Here is a 15,923-nt window from a genome sequence, read left to right on the forward strand (position 1 = left end):
TCCAAAGGAGCAACTCCCACATCCCTCACTTTCAAGAGCCTCCTTGAAACCCAGTTTGTCCCTCAAGTTCTAGCCCAGTAGGAAAAGGGGGTATGCAGGCTTTGAATCTAAGAGCACCTCCTAGATTCAACCATTAAAAACAGGCATGGGCTCAATTTGCAAAGAAACAGAGACTAAAAGAAAGACAAAAAAACTAAAGTGTACCTAAAGGCAAAGCTAGGATTCAAACCTAGGGTTTTTGTTGCATTACACACAGACACTCAGGCCCAGGTGCCCTTTCCCAGTCCTGCAAAGGGTCAAGAGCAAGACCAAGGAGAACAGCTATTCTCTCCTTTCATTGGCTCCAGCTCCACTCTCAATGGCTTCCCAGCTCTACCTATATAGTAAGACTGGGTACTCAGTTCCCAGAGCCTGGGGATTAGCAGGTGGTTGTCAAGCCTCTGAAAACAGAATGCTCTTGTCACCATAAGACCATGACAGATTCACACGCATGCCTCTATCTCTTGTCTATTTCAAGTTTAATGTAACAATAAAGTTACTACTCCTTTCTGGGTTGGCACTCTGTAGACTACTACTAAGTGTCACACACACTCACCCCTCAGGAACTGAATGCTCCTCTAGACAGAAGACATATTGTCCAGCTTCCCAGCCATCACACACTATCATCTAACACCGACAGCAAACCCTCCTGGTAACAAGGAAGTGGGATCCAGAAAGAAACAGATTCACCTGACACTGTCCCATAAGACCCACAGACACCCATGTGACAGCTGAATGGGCAGTATACCAAAAAAATGAGGGAAAAAATGGAGTAGCTGAGAAACATCACAGAATATGTAGTATGTTTGGTAGGAACGAATTGCTGTGCCTCTGTTGAATGCAAACCTTCCAAGGTCCAAGGTCCTAGATTTTACAACTACCTTAGGGCAAATTTGGCATTTATCAGTCAATGAAACAGGTGGTGTGCAGACTACACACAGCTTCTAATCAGATCATGACAGGAGCCAAGGGTTGGGGGACAACTCAGTAACAGAGAACACTTGCCTGGCCCTGAATTACATTCCATAGGGGAAGAGGTGGACACAAAAAGAAATAGGAAGAGGAAGAAGAAACATAGAATAAAAGTAAAAATTACAATCTGAGTACAAAATGGGTGTATTTCTGACTTCTACTTTCTCATCTGCTAAATGGGACATAAGACTACATCCCTGCACAGCTGACAAAGTTCAAGTAAACCTCGGAGAAAGGAAGCTATGCTGTGCAATGACATCATCTTGGACACTGAACATGACTTCAGAACTTAATTTCTTCCACTATACAATGGGCTCACTTTTTGCCCATGAGAATTCTATTAGGTGAGAAGAGGGCTCCAGAGCAAAGCCTAACCTAAACGGTACCACTTTGAGAGGTATGAGGATATTCTAAAAAGACATTTTGCCCCTCCCCTGGCTATCAGACTATGAAGACAGTGGTCCCTAAGGATTAAAATCTTATTCTGGAACATGAAAAGCCTAGAAAAGGAAAAGTCTGGATCCCTAGTGCCAGCTGCAGGGAGAGGCTTGTCTCTCAGAAAGAAATTTCACGTGGTTCTTACAATCTGTCAAACCATCTTGCAGGACAGACTAAAGCCAGATAATAATGGGACAGTGGGGCACAGCGAGTGTCTGTCTGAGAATTCCTGGTTCCTCCCTCTAGAACGCAGGAGCAAGTGGGCAAAGCCTAAGAGGGAGCCCACTGCTCAGACATGGACCAGAGACCACAGCTAGCACCAAACTAAGAAGGGCTTCCAGGTCCGTGTCCTATCGATGGATTTTAAAATTGAATACACTTGGGATGGTTTTCCAGTGAGACATGAGCCAGTGTGTGTCAGGCTGAATCCGTGTGACCAGGGAGTGAAGATGGAGGTCATTATTCAATGATTCTCCATCCCCTCTCGGAGAACCAGGAAAGCCTTTCAGTGAACTGTGGAATTATGAAGTTGTGGAATCATTTTCTTTGACTGATACAACTAAGCAGTATTTAGAAGTCAAACTTTGTCTGAATGGACAACATTTAGTTCTTTTACTCGCTGGAAGAAGAAATGTTTGGAAAAAAGAGCTTACATTATCTATCATTCAAAGCGTCCAGAGGAGGGACTAATTGGGAAGATGAAGCTTATATTCCTTGGAGTTATTTCCCACCAAATGTGACAAAATTTAACTCATTTGCAATCCATGGATCAAATGATAGGAGAGTTTATGAGGCACTTCACCCTGTGCCACAGCATGAGCTACAACAAGGACAAAAACCTGACTTCCATCATCTAGAATATTTCAAGCCTTTCAGTTTTAACACACTGCTTGGAGAAGAATGGAAGCAGCCAGAATCAGACCTGTGGTAATCTAATAAATTACATAAACACATTTCTACAACAAACATTTTAACAGAGATCACTGAAATGTAGTATCTCTGTGGTAAATTGTATACGGTGAACAAAGAAATAGAAACTCTGTGTAGAGCCGGGGGTGGTGGCGCACACCTTTAACCCCAGTACTCGGGAGGTAGAGGCAGGCGGATTTCTGAGTTCGAGGCCAGCCTGGTCTACAAAGTGAGTTCCAGGACACCCAGGGCTATACAGAGAAACCCTGTCTCGAAAAAACCAAAAAAAAAAAAAAGAAAAGAAACTCTGTGTAGCATAAAATAATTTTTACTTAATTCCTCTCCACACTTGAAATCAGTACAAAACAATACTCTATTTTAGTTGATGAGACCATCTATATCTGCTAAGGCATCAAGATAGAGGAGTTATCTAACTAGATATTTTTACTGGGTAAGAAGAAATGAAATAGTCTTGAATTAAGGAAATGGAGTTGATAATTTTACGTATAGATAAATGATATTTTCTTAATGTTGCCAAAAAAAGATGTCAGAAACCTTCATTTGATTTTTGAAGTGTCAAACAATCCTGGGTGAAGATTGTTCCCAATATAATAAATCAGTACCCTTGTCTCACACACACACACACACAAAATAATAATAATAATAATAATAATAATAATAATAATAATAATAATGGGACAGTGATGGGCAGACCACACCTCGACCATGACTGCTCAGTTAGACATACCTTTGGCTCTCTACTCTAAATCTAGACCTCATGTCAGGAATTCAAAGATGGACTTCAGGGTCATTGAACCTTTGTGTTCCTTTTCTCAGTATGGCTGAACTGAATAAATCTCCTTTCTCTGCTTTTCACTATGCCTTATCTTTTTAATTGTCCTCACTGAGGACAAATGGAGAGTCTGCCTCTTAAGGCTGACGGAGACCAGGTTCTAACTAGGTTCTAATAGGTCTAGTAACAAGGAACTCGGAGACTTCCAGGCCAGGTGATAACACCAACACCACCTGAGAACAGTACTCTTGACCCCAGCCTGTGCAGCACACAGAAGGCCAAAAGTTTATGCATAAGCTCAAAATATTTTCTAAGAGTAAAAAGTAGATTTAGGGTAGCATTTTATTTTTGTTTTTAGAGTTCTCTTAGAGACTCCCCAAACAGCTACTAACCTAAATATAGGGAGGTGTAATTAAGCCCTGAAGCCAAGACACCAGGTGAAGTGGTGATAAGGCCAAGGAGAAGGGGATATACCCTGAGCAGGCAGCTGCTTTCTGACTGTGCCCTAATACTTACTGCAGATGCTACACAGAACTTAACCCTGCTGTTGCTAAAAAGGGGTAAAGACTTCCCTGAGCTTCTAGCTATGGTGATACTACAGAAGCTCCAAGGAACCTTCCTGTGGCTCCAAAGCCAGCTTTCAGAAATTGGAAGAAAAACTGGAAAGTCGTGGAGGCAAAGTGGTGCCTTACTTCCATATGCCCAAGGCCAGCCCATTGGTTTCCATCACTTTGGTCCTCTGCTCCCATCTACAGCCTAAGGTTTACTCATTCTTCAAAAGCCAACTCAAATATCATCCTTTTGCAAAGCTCCTGACTACTCTGACCAGCTACCTTCTCCCTCCCCCCCCTCCTACCCTGGGCTTCTTCAGAGATCAGCCTCACTCTCACTGCTGGGAACAGAGAGAGTAAAGTGCCCCACCCTAGAAAGATTCTGTACAGATAGCAAACAAGAAAATGATGACCAAGTCCCAACAAAAGCCTGTAAAAACTACTAGAGCTGGCATCCCCTCAAGATGAACACTTCAGTGTCACCTGAAGAACAAGTAGGTGAAGGTGCATCATAGGACCTTTCGAATCTGGACAATGAGGAGGAGCCTGGAAAGGGAAAGGAAGACTGGGGAAGATGATGGAGTCACTGTGTGGGAGAGAGACAAAGTCAAGGGAGATTTTGAATCCTCAGGGTATTGGCAAGCACAGTGAAGAGAGACCATTAGGGAAACCTCCACCTTAAGTATGGGTAGGAAAGGCATGAGCCACGGACAAAGAAGACATAGGATAGAAGGCATTATATTAGGGAAGACACTGATTACAGGGATAGCTGAGTTGGAGAAGCTGTCTCTCACTAATTCCCCTCCTCTGTTAAATACAAACTGTCTGAGGTCACTCTTCATCCAAGAACCCTTGAAGAACTCTGTTGGGCACCGGATGTGGGGAAATGAAAGGGGGTGGGAGAGATGACCCATGTCCCACCAGAGCTCTGGGGCTCTGGGCGGGCAGACACAGGAGACTGCTCCAGGGACCCGTCTCCTTCGGGACCCCACAGAACCGCCTGCGGGATGGGCGTCGGGCTGTTTAGGCCACTGGATCACGCTCCAGGGGTGGGGAAGGTGCAGTCTCCGCACTACCGAGCACTGGGTACCGTGGGAAAGTCGGCTCTGGGGTCTCTGGGCCTCACAGAGGCCAGAGAGGCCAGAGAGGACAGGTTCTCAGTCTCGGACATCCCAAATGCCTGCCACTGGATGTCTCAGAAGAGCTGAGAACAAAGTGCCCCCACCCCCACGCCCAGCTCCGTCAGCCTAGGGGCTGAAGGGAGAGGGGGCAGGGAAAAGGGGCTGGGTGGTTTCTGGGCGGGTGAGAGTCTGGCTAGCTCAGGCTTCTACACTTTGGGTTGGCTGGTGACCTTGGCTAGATCACAGGAAGGCTTCCCAGGGAGGTTAGAGGGAAACCTTTTCCATTGTTCCAACTCAGTGGATATTGATGAGAAGAGACAGTCCATGGTTTTAGAACTTTATTGTAGAAAAGCAGAGAGAGATTAAAGAGGCAGAGGGTGGCCATGACCACGTGGAGAGAGGGGAGAAGGACGGGGGAGAGAGGGAACAAGAAAAGAGGGCTAGAGAGAAAGCAAGAGAAACAAGAGAAGCAAGGAGCTAGGAGGGAGCCAAGCAGCCCCTTTTATAGTGGGCTGAGCTACCTTGCTATTACAAGGTAACTGTGGGGGGTGGGATCTGGACAACCTACGTGACTGATGGCCACAGAATGATGAACTTGAGGGCTCATGGTGTCAGGTGTTTGTGTCTGGGGGCATAGCTCACTGTTCACTTGTAGAATTTTCTACTGGGTCTCCAGAGTAAACCTTGCTCGACCAGAACACAGACTGCCTTTTGAGGTCCCACAGAACTCCAAGTTTTAAATACTAGAAACAAAGGTATGTAACACTCACCTTTGTTGACACACAGGTATGTAATCTCCCAGGTCCTGAGAAGGCTTAAACAAGAACCTGGCTACATCATGGAAACCAAAAAGAAGCATACCCAGACTGTCTGGGTCAGGCCAGAGGGGTTGGTGCTTGAACAACATTCAGGGAGGCCATGAAGATAAGTACAAGAAGGCCAAGAACACAGGAAGCCCTTCCTTCTCCACTCTACCTACCCATGGCCTAAGTAGTGAAACTATGGCCAGGTTACCAACCCTCTTTGGTCTTCAGACTTTCCTCAACTCTACCCTAATACAAAGACAATGCACACTTCATGCTGCATATCAAAAAATGTTTTCCTTCACACAATATGTATTCACTGATAAGTGGATATTAGCTCAAAACTTAGGATACCCAAGATATAAGATACAATTTGCTAAACGCATGAAACTCAAGAAGAATGAAGACCAAAATGTGGACAATATGCCCCTTCTTAGAATTGGGAACAAAACACCCATGGAAGGAGTTACAGAGACAAAGTTTCGAGCTGTGATGAAAGGATGGACCATCTAGAGAATGCCGTATCCAGGGATCCATCCCATAATCAGCTTCTAAACGCTGACACCATTGCATACACTAGCAAGATTTTGCTGAAAGGACCCAAATATAGCTGTCTCTTGTGAGACTATGCCGGGGCCTAGCAAACACAGGAGTGGATGCTCACAGTCAGCTATTGGATGTATCACAGGGCTCCCAATGGAGAAGCTAGAGAAAGTACCCAAGGAGCTAAAGGGATCTGCAACCGTATAGTTGGAACAACATGATGAACTAACCAGTACCCCGGAGCTCTTGTCTCTAGCTGCATATGTATCGAAAGATGGCCTAGTCGGCCATCACTGGAAAGAGAGGCCCATTGAACTTGCAAACTTTATATGCCCCAATATAGGGGAATGCCAGGGCCAAAAGAATGGGAATGGGTGGGTAGGGAAGTGGGGGGCGGTATGGGGGACTTTTGGGATAGCATTGGAAATGTAATTGAGGAAAATATGTAATAAAAAATATTAAAAATTAAAAAAAAAATGTTTTCTTATAGACCTCTGTGGGTGTAGTGCAGTCCTAGGTCTTAAGAAAGGAGAGAGGGAGGGGTGAAAGAGGTACTCAGAAGTCCTCCATCATGACAAACACAGCATGTAGAAAGCTGTGAAACAGAAGACTGCTACATACTCACAGCACAGCTCTGGGTAACCCCACAACACTAAAATAAGAACCAAACAACCTGTGATTGTTCATATTCACTGCCAACCTCATTAGATTTAGAATCACTATGGAAATATGCATCTTAGGTATGTCTATGAAAGGTTTAACATAAATGTGGGTGGCTAAGACACAGGAGACATAGAAAAGAACACCATCCCATGGGCTGGAATCTGGGGCTAAATAAAAGAGGGAAGCAAACGGACCACCAGCACTCATCTCTCTCTGCTTTCTGACTGTGGATGCAACGTGAGCAGGTGCCTTGAGTTCTTGCCTTTCCTACCATGATGGCTTATGTCCTTAAACTGTGAATCAAGACAAACTCTCCTTCCTTAAGTAGCTGCCGGGTATTTTGTCACGACGACAGTAAGAGGAACTAATACATACTCTTAGTCAGTCCGCCCCAGAACCTGTTTTTTAAGTAGAAAGAATTTGGAAAAATGATAGTTTCTGAAAATAAAATCTGTTCCTTTCCCATATTTTCTCATGAAGTTAAAAATACAAGTGTTGGAGGAGGGAGGGGTGTTAAGGTCAGAGGAGGGGTGGGGAAAGCATGCTTTGTGAAAAAAAAAAAAAAAAACAGCCTTGACCCCTCATCAGCAAACTCTCTGGGAATGTGACCCAAAAGAAGGCTGGTGGACAGAAAGCCTTGTTTAAAGAAAAGGTCAAGGGGACACCCAAAGTATGGACTAGTAACAAAAACACTGCGGTCTCCTCCCATGACTGGACTTAAGTGTCCGGAAGATGGAGAAACATAAGCCTGGTGCCTGAAGAGAACCAAGAAGGAGTGGGAGAAACCAGCATGCTGCCTGTGATGAAGGGTGCTTCATGACCCAGAAAAAGCTATGAGCTGTCTCAGACAGGCAAAAACCCACCATGTCATCAAGGCAGTGACACAGAGAGAGGCAGTAGGATGGCTGCCCCCTTTAGGTAGAACCCTGAATGATCCTTGGCCTGATCCACCTACCTCTCTACAGTACTAAGACAACCTACAATTCAGGCCAACATCGGAGATCATCTATCCATTCAACACATTTATTAAACACTTACTATTTTCTAAGTTCTGAAACAAATACAGTACAGTAAGCAGACAAATCCGGTATATACAGTGATATTCACATGCTCAGAGCCCCTTCACTTTTTCTTTTCCCTTCCCTACTGTCAACCTTGCTGGCCACCAATGAGTTCTGAGCCATCAGAGGCAGTAGGCAAACCATACCCTTGCCCTACAGGTTTGTAAATTCCAAGGGCAAAAAAAACAGATCAACACAGCTGATTATAATACCAGCCAGCACTGGAGGAGGCACTCCCATTTGACAACAGTACACAATACTAAGCTCCTACCACCAGGAGAACACTATAATCCGGAGAAACAAGAAAGGCCCATTCTCACCCAGGAGGACAACCCAATCAAGAGAGAAGACCCAAAACAAAGACCAGAGTGGAATGCACAAAGGAGTGCCAAAGTCCCAAACATCTTAAAGATGATATGTCATTTGAACAAAGTCCTGAGAATGGTAAAAACAACAACAATAACAACAAAAATTTCTCCGGAAAGAAAAAGTTACAGATTCCAAGCCAGAGGACACTGGCATTTTTAAAGTGGATCTCTCTAATGGTGTTTCCTTATCCTTAAGTGAAATATATATGTCAAATTACTAGTGAACAGTTGGTGAGGCATTCCCTTCCCTCCATTGTATTACTATTATTTTTATTGTTTAAAATATATTGAAATTGCCATATAAGTGTGCATGTTTTGGGGTATGTGACATTTCAATACAGTGAAACAGTATGTAAAGATCAGATCAAGGACTCAGCACATGCATCATGACATTCACTGCCACTTCTATATGTTGTAAACATTCAGAACCCTCTCCACTGGCTTTCTTGAAACAATTAATTGTTGTCAAACCACACATGGTGGCACATACCTGTAAACCCAGCATTTAAGAGGTAGAGAGGCACGAGAATTAGATTCAAGGCCAGTCTTGGCTACATAGAAAGTTCCACACCAGCCTGAGCTACAAGAGACCCTATCACCAAAAAACAAAACAAAACAACAAGAAGCAGCCAACCACAGTTGACCTATGCAATATCACAGCAGAAGCTATGCCTCCTGTCCAACTGTATCCTGTGCTTTTAGCCTCTCTCCATCACCACAGCCATTTGTAACCAATTTCTGTTCTCAACCTCTGATGAGTTACTTTTGCATCCACATATGAATGAAATGAACAAAATCAGCTGGCATTATCTTTTACATTATCATCCATGTTGCTGAAAATGGCATGGTTTTACTGTTTTTTATGGTAGGGTAGTTACTCCATGGTATGTGGGCCATTTGTCTTTATACACTCATCTTTTGGTGGACACCTAAGTCAACCCAACATCTTGACTACGGTGAATAGTAATGAACTCTCCTCCTTCTTATTCTTCTATTTTTAACTTCATCAATCTATTGTGTCTATTTTGTCCATATTCCCCCCTTACCCTTTCTTATGCCCTTCCCACTTATGCTGACCCTCTTCTTGTCAACTAGGAGTTCCCTCCTACTTTTTCTTTTGATATAGATCTTGTGTAGGAATCCACAAATACTGTGTATTCACAATTTCAAGAGTGATGACATTTTTTAAAAACTCTTGTTTGATTGACTAGTTTATTTATTTATTGTGGGGAGGAAGAGTATCTATGTGTGAGCACACATGCCATGAAGAACTTATGGAAGTCAGAGGACAATTTGTCCTCTTTATTCATGCCAGGTAAGTATTCTACTAAGTCACATGTTCAGCCCCATGAGAGGTTTTTAAGTCCTAAAAGACCATCATACCTAGAGTCTATTCAATGAATAAACTTGGAATACAGTGAAGCTAGTAAAAATAACTTCCTGAGCTTATGGGGTACTTCTGTTACCACTTCCATGTAACTTATCCAAAGAAGAAAAAATAGGAACCAGTGGCCTCCTTTTGCAGATTGAGAAGCAGAGATTCTGTCTTGCCTGAGACCCAGCGGAAAACCATGCAGAGAAGCTTGGACTATGACCCCAGCCAGGGCCTGCTGCATGGACTCAATCTCAACCTGCCCAGTTCCAGCTCTGGTCTTCAGTTCCTGCCCTGTGGATTTAGCCATAATCAAATGAATTATTTACAGAATGAAATGTCTGCTGAGACTCTTGTCACTGTGCCACTTCACTTGCATCTGCATCACAGTGCTGGATCGTAGGAGTAATATCCTTGGGCTCAGCCAGCTGTGTGCAGCTGGCTATTTATCTAGCCAACTATCATTAATGTTAGCTCTTCAAATGTAGGCAGGGCGGGCTGTGTTGTAAACCTTTCTCAGACTCCAATGTTTCCAGCAGAAAGATCAAATCACAATGGAATGCATCCTCTGTTCCATATCAGCTCACCTCTCTAGAATCTTGTCTGGCAGGGTCTTGCTAGAGATTGGCTGCAGATTCTCTAGATCTATGTCACAATGAGGGGTGAGGGGGTACCATTCCCCAGGAACTCCAACTACCCATTTACACCCGGAAATGTTTTCGCCAACCCTTTTAACCTTTTTCATTCAGCATTCATTTGTAGAAACACTACAGATTGTCCTCCCCATTCCAGCATTTCTAAAAGCCCTAAGAGGCAACCCCCAATGTGACCCTGTGGCTAACAGATGTGATAATTTCATCCCCGATATTATCCCATAAGTATGATTCTCTATATCCTCAGCTCTCTGATATCTGAGGTTCCCTTTAACTCCTAAAAACAAGCAACGCCAAGAGTCACTAGTGTGGTACCAGTCATTGCCAAGGACAATGGGCACAAGCAGCTTGAAAGTCAATAAAAAAATCAACATTAGCTCAAGATGGTGCTAGAAGTGGAGGTGTTAGAAGTATGGTGCAAGCAGAACAAGTTTAGTATTATTAGCAAGCCCTGGGGTCAATTCTCTGCACATAAAACAAAACCAAAGTACCCACTAGGTTTTGGAAACTTAACAAGAAAACACAATGTAAAGTACCTCATTAATAAGTAGTTCTATATTGATAATGTGTGAAAATGATAATCATCTGCAAACACTAGGTCAAATAAATGCATTATAAAAATGACTTCAGATGTTTCAGTGGGGGATATTTTGTTTTAAATATATCTACTAGGATTTTTTTTCCGTTTCAGAAGAACTTACATCAACTGCTATTGGACAGTGCTGGTCTAGACAGCAGCTAATATAAACTCTGGGATCTGAACTTACACTCCACCTGCAGTCTGGATGCCAGGCAATTTTTACCTTTTAGGTGTAATTTCCTTCCTCATTGGCCCTTGGGGGTGCAAAACACCTTATTGTGAGTAAGGACTGGCATCACCGATAGCATAATTGCCACAGTTCTTGGTTTCCATTTTCCAGTGTCACAGTTATATACTTTGAAACATTTCTTTGGTAGAATCATCACCAACCCAAACGCTGAAGAACCAGGTTCATATCTTAGCTTTGCTATAACCTGTATGACTTGAGCAATCCATGTTAAAACAAGGCTCAGTCCCTTGATGGTTTCCAGATCACATAGAAGCCATTAGCAAAGCATCAGACTCCAGGGGGCATCTGACCTAGTTCTACCATAAGGATAAGCCTCCCTGATAATAGGATTGTTTTGGTTTTTTAACATTTTTTTTAATTGTGTGGGTATGTGTGCATAAATGCATAGATGCTCACAAAGGCCAGAGGCATTAGGACCACACACACACACACACACACACACACACACACACACGCACACATGTATGCATGCATGCACGTGCATACATACTCTTCAGGAACTGAATTTACAGGTAGTTGTAATAGTCCTGGGAACTGTATTCAAGACTTCTGCAAGAGCAGTATGCACTCTAATTGCTAAGCCATCTTTCCACCCCACTTAGTTTCATTTTTAAGACTTGCTTTTTAGACAAAGTCTAACTAAGCAACCCATGCTGATCTCTAACGTATGATCATCCTGCCCCTGCCTCCTGCCTCCTGCCTCTTGCCTCCTGCCTCCACTCCTCAAGCTGGATTACAAGTGTGCAATTACCAAACCCAGCTTCAATGGACCTTTGCTGCCTGAGGTTCTATGAGTACATAGCAAGGATGGGGATTCCTGAGATTTGGCAAATCAAAGAACCAACAACTGATGTCTTGCCAGTACCCCAGGTCCTGAGGAAGGAGGAAGAAAAGTAAAAGGGTGGGAAGGGGGAAATGTAAATATTCCATATTATCTCAAAATAGAACTACCTATATCCTATCACAGGTCCACCCTGCTTGGAGCACATTAGGAATTAAGATTTCTTAAATGAGGGCTGGAGAGATGGCTCAGTGGTTAAGAGCACTGATTGCTCTTCCAGAGGTCCTGAGATCAATTCCCAGCAACCACATGGTGGCTCACAACCATCTGTAATGGGATCTGACGCCCTCTTCTAGTGTGTCTGAAGACAGCTACAGTGTGCTCATATACATAAAATAAATAAATAAATAAATAAATAACTCTTTTTTAAAAAAGATTTCTGGGCTGGAGAGATGGCTCAGTGGTTAGCACTGACTGCTCTTCCAGGGGTCCTGAATTCAATTCTCAGCAACCACATGGTGGCTCATAACCATCTGTAATGGGATCTGATGCCCTCTTCTGGTGTGTCTGAAGACAGCTACAGTGTGCTCATACACATAAAATAAATCTAGAAAAAAAATTTCTTAAACATACTATCATCACTTTGTAGCTCAAAGTACTTTGTAGCATTTGTTTTAAAAGCTTCAAATTAATACAGGTTACTAGTTTAAAATACTATTCTGGGGGCAGAGGAACCTCTGTCTGGAGCCACTCTGAAGATACCCAGAGGCCCCAGGTGCCACTATGATGGCAAGTAAGTGGTAGAGACTAGAACAAAAAGAAAAAGCAGAAAGGTGTGTGTATAATGAAGAAAGCAGAAACTCATGGGTAATAAGAAACAGCCTGATGTGAATGCTACCTGAGGCCATGGTGAGGTCCGGGCCAGTGTTGTCACCTAGGGCCATATCTGGGTCCATGGCCCTGCAGCATCAGGCAGAGGTTTTATTAATGTCTGTGTCCCATGTTATTGCCAAAGGCCTAACAGATATCCCAGGTCTAGACTGCTGCCTCAAGTCCTGTTGATGTCCAAGGACCGTGCCGAGTTGACTCCACCCTTTACCTGTGCATAGTGGGAGAGCTGGCTCCAGGGCATGAGAGTGGGTGAGCCACGCCCTCCCTCCCCCACCAATTGCATAACTCAGAAGAGCAGGTCCTGCACCTCACCTAAGCAGCACAGTAGAGCTAGCCCTGATGGCAATGGGTGCTGGAGTCCTGGCCCCAAAGGCATAAGCAAAGGAAAGCTGTCAGGCTGAACAACTCAACTACCACCCAGGCCCAGATCCAGGACTTTGAACTGACCCACCCCACCACCTACTCATGGATAAACTGCTGGAGTATGTGAAGGGGCTGGTCCTCCAGAACCAAGGCTGCAAGATCTCTAAAACATAGCAGAACAACAGGATACTCAAGGAGTCCCAGTAAGGATCCAGTATTGATAGTGAAGCAGAAGCCAGAGGCCTTGAACCAGACCAATGACTCACTGCAATGAAAGCAAGAAAAGCTGTTTGGGCAAGCTGTGTGACACACCATGACACACTGTAGCTTCCATAGCAAGAATTTTTTGTTTGTTTGTTTGTTTTCTTTTGAGGAGGAGGTTGCAAGAGCAGAAGGTAGATATGAAGGGACAGAAAGATGAGTGGGATTGGGGAGGCATGATGTGAAATTCACAAAAAGAAATCAATAAAAAGCTTTTGTTAATACTATATTATTATATCTCTATCCCTGAATTTAAAAAAAAAAACTAAAAAGACCTCAAAACAACAAAAAACTAGGCAGCAAGTCAAACCTCTCCCCATCTTTGAGAGGACCCAAAGTGCATCTCAACTTTACAGAACCCATCCAGGACAACAACCATGCCTCACAAAGTCCTGCTGACTCATAAGAACACAGCTATCAGATGAGACACTCATGTCTCAGAGTCTCCTAGACTCTGACATCACAAAGCCTCCCAGGACCTCTGAAAGACTTTTGGACTTTACTGTCAACTCCCAAAACTACCCTGAACAGCCTTTCCTACGTTAGATGATAGAAATGAACCTAGAGGGAAGAGGACATCAGTCAACTCTCACTGGTGAAGTCTATGATTTAGAGACAAGGCCTAACCTTGGCTAGCAAAACAATGATCCTGAGGGACAAAATAGAATAGGGTAACACTGGAAACAAGAGATAGAGAGATAAGGGCCAAGTCAGGCAGGGATGGTCAGGGACTAAGAAGCAAGAACTTTAAAGAGGCCACAATTTCCAGCTTAGGGCAACAAGAGACTCTAATGAAACAACCTATTAGTCTCCACTGCATGTCCACAAAGCTCAATGACCAGCTTCTTGCTTCTCCATTAATACCACATGGCAGGAGCATTCAGGAAGGCTTCTCAACCTGCTCCATGGATCAGATGACCTGAATCAAGAGTTGCCACAATGAAACACAGCTTTCAAACAATCAGGAGCCCAAGAAGGGAGGTGGCCAATTACCACCCCTAGGAATCAAAGCAGTCTGCCAACATGGAAGCTTTAATACAATGACACTTGAGGCCAGACAGATTGCTCCTTGTAAAAAGGATGGCACCATAGGGTATGTTGATAACAAGCAGAGGCTTGCATACAGGTAGCAGTCATTGGCATCACCACAATGAGCAGGTGCTCCACACCTGAAGAGCAGGGGACAGGGCCAAAAGCTTAGGGCAGAGACTGCCAACCAATCAGTTAGTAAGGAAAATTGAGGCCAGAGGCCAGACCCAAAAGATATGCTTGGGAGTGGCAGGGAGAAGCAACTCCTTCCCAAGGAGTCATGAAGACAAGATGTGCTGAGTCCCTCAGTGGGGAGTTAAGGAGTGTTGAAAATGAGAGAAATAACCTGACCCAAATGCAGGCAACCTGAGGCCACCAATCAGTTTGAACAGGGCAGGAGCATTCAGGAAATCAAGAGAAGGCCTGAGTGTGAGAGGCAGCCTAGAAGTTCCATCCTGGAGGCAAGCAACAGGCACCGCATTCTAGAAAGAAAATGGTTGGCCAGCTCCTCAAAATATATTTCCTCTCCCCTTTCTAGGAAGGCATCCAAGAATATTTGCTTTTATTTTGTTAGAGAAATATATTTAACTGACCTCCTCTAATAACGTAGGCAAACAGGAGTCCTTGGTTTTCTGTCTTAGATGTCTAAGTATGTCAGATAAATATGGAATGGTTATTTAGTAAAAAGAAGCTATAAAAACCAAGAGACATAAAAGCAGAGCTCTGTATGGATCACTAGCCACTCAGGAAACAAATGGCATTCAAAACAGTTTGCTTTCTTTATAGAAAGGGTCATTCAGTCCACAGCCACCCCAGGCAGAGTAACTGGATTCCCTATACTTTTAGGGATTCATTAGAATAATATTGAGTGGTTTTTTTTTTTTTTGTTTGTTTGTTTGTTTGTTTTGAGACAAGATCTTGCAATGTACCTTTGCCTGGGACTTGCTATCTGGATCAGACTGACCTCCAGCTTAGAGATTTGCCTGCCTCTGCCTCCTAAATGCAGAGACTAAAGATAAGAGCCAGTCCATGAAATATTTTTATTTCCAGAAAATCTGAATGAAAGTTAACAAACTTTCTCTTTCTTTCCCTTTCTCCTTTCCATCCTTTTTAAACGTTAATTTATTCTTTGACAATTTCATATACATATCTAATATATTCTAGTCACACTCATCCTTCACCTTCTTATCTTCCTTCCACCGAGTGCCCCATTACACTTTCATGTCTTTTATTTTGTTTGTCCAAAGAACTGAAAATTAGGACTTTTAAGCAAATGCTTATGCTCCAGTGTATTCTCATCCTTCCTGAAGCTCCTATGAGAATAGTAAAAGAATAAAACAGAACGTGGGAATGTAATGTAACTCAGTGGTAGAATATTTGCCTTGTATAGATGAGGCTTTCGGTCTGACCCCCAGGACGGACGGACACACACACACACACACACACACACACACACACACACACACACACACGGCAAGGAGT

General features: G+C 43.5%; 1 protein-coding gene and 1 pseudogene across 1 annotated transcript in view; one reads left to right on the forward strand and one right to left on the reverse strand.

The window, feature by feature from the left end:
• The window catches only part of Grk5 (G protein-coupled receptor kinase 5), a 194,532-nt gene that overhangs the window by 122,541 nt on the left and 56,068 nt on the right, over positions 1–15,923 (reverse strand). The window lies entirely within an intron of this gene.
• Positions 1,806–2,403, forward strand: LOC110285686 (UPF0462 protein C4orf33 homolog; annotated as a pseudogene).

This window comes from Mus caroli, unplaced genomic scaffold (assembly GCF_978045245.1).
Source record: "Mus caroli unplaced genomic scaffold, Mus_caroli_1 scaffold_20, whole genome shotgun sequence".
Classification (NCBI taxonomy): domain Eukaryota; kingdom Metazoa; phylum Chordata; class Mammalia; order Rodentia; family Muridae; genus Mus; species Mus caroli.